Source organism: Bison bison, unplaced genomic scaffold (genome assembly GCF_000754665.1).
Source record: "Bison bison bison isolate TAMUID 2011002044 unplaced genomic scaffold, Bison_UMD1.0 scf7180017848559, whole genome shotgun sequence".
NCBI lineage: Eukaryota > Metazoa > Chordata > Mammalia > Artiodactyla > Bovidae > Bison > Bison bison.
Window position 1 is genome coordinate 13792 of NW_011479132.1, and position 1933 is coordinate 15724.

General features: G+C 39.3%; 1 pseudogene; it reads right to left on the reverse strand.

The window, feature by feature from the left end:
- The window catches only part of LOC104992550, a 17978-nt pseudogene that overhangs the window by 9096 nt on the left and 6949 nt on the right, over positions 1 to 1933 (reverse strand).

A 1933-nucleotide genomic window follows, 5' to 3' on the forward strand; every position in this document is an offset into this window, starting at 1 on the left:
GTCATGCCTCAATTACAGAAAAAAGTTCACATGAAGAATAAAGCAGGAACGATCCTGCCACAGTGATTTTCTGCGGACTGGGCAGAAGATAATAGCACTTTGCCCCTTGAGAACTAAAGAGATAAATAAATAGAGTCCCAGGCAAAGTGATGTGAAGCATCCTGTTGGTGGAGATCCAGATTCAAATGCCAGCTCTGCCACACTTTTGTGACCTTCAGATACATCTTGTCTTTTCTATCCTCATTTCAAAACTCTACATCACTAATATCTATACCTCAAGAGGTTAATATCAAAGAACCACCACACAGGTATGTATTTTAAACTTATTGTGAATGTCACAAGGACATACCAAATGTAAATGCTTCACAAAAGTCCTGTCAGATTGACAAGTTTCATTTCCATTTTACAGATAAGGGGATCTGAAGCATGAAGAGCTTAAGTCCAAGTGTCAAACAGGTATTTGTTTCAAAAGCCCTTTTACTGGCCTCTCTGTATGTTAGTCGAAAGAAACAGAGTAATGGAACCATAATCTTGCAAAGGTTTTACATATTCAGAGAAACAGACAGACAGACACACACACACCAACACATCTTACTACCTCTCCCTCTGTCTCTGACTATAAACATATACATACACACACAAACATGGAAGGCATGGACAGGCAGAGAGACACATGCATACTGAATCCCTAAGTATAAACTCATCCTGAAAGGAAAAGTGACAGATACAACTGTTTCTTCTCATTTTCTTTTTACTATTCCCATACTTCCTAAACATACTCAAAACTGCATTAAGAAATATTTTCATAAAATGATGGTTATTTGGGGACCGAAAAGGACACAGGAATTAGGAGTAGGCTCTGAGTGCCAGTTAACAGGAGGCTTTTACGTTGTCAATCTAGATGAAAGATATGTGCTTCTATACATAAATATATATACGCATTATATAAAAAGAATTATTCTGACAAGCTGCTAAATATATTTTGGACATAAATCAGAAAGCTATACTCAAAACTATGTACTCAGTGTTAGAGAGGCCTTTAAATATATATATGCATTATATAAACAGAATTATTCTGACAAGCTGCTAAATGTTTTTTGGACAAAAATCAGAAAGCTATATTCAAAACTATGTACTCAGTGTTAGAAAGGCCTTTAAATAACAAGCGGAGCTGATATTAAGAAGATGATTTTGTTTAGCAAGAGAACAATATCCTGTATATTAAGAAAAACATCTTCACTTGTTAGATATACATTTCTTATGTAAAATAGTTTACATAGTATACATAATACTTCCCTGTATGTTTGCAAACTAAAATTCACAAGTTAAGAAAAAGCATTCCAAAAAGTTTAGGGTACTAGGTGTAAGTGAATGAAGGAGATTTGAAGGCAGGGCACATTTTATATACACTAAGGTGCGCATCACTGGAATCAAAAGAGCTTGGCACTGTCCAGATGCCTACTGTTCCACCTCTTTCTACCCCCACAGCTGATCACCTGCAAAGTGTGCTCGATGGCTTTTGGGAAGTGCTTCAGCGTGCAGATAGGGATGGGCTTCTCAGGAGGGTCCTGGCTGGAGCTGTATGCCTCTGCCCTTGGTTCCCAGTGTGCCTGACTTCAGAAGTGGCTAATGGTGGTAAACACAGTGGCAGTCCATGTACCTGCCTGTGGAAAAGAGTCAGCAGATGAAGGGGAGGTAACCATCAGTACATGAGATGGTGACACTGCCTCCTGAAAACACATACATCGCTCTGGCCATCTTCTCACCCATCCAGAACACTTACGGGTGTCCACACTGTCCAGGGCATTGGCTACACCATCCAGGTTTTGGAAGAAGTCATCATCATACACATGCTCTGTCTCAGGGCCCACACAGTTCTGATGGCTTATAACCTGGATGTGTGGATTTATTTGGCTCTGTTAGACCTCTAAAC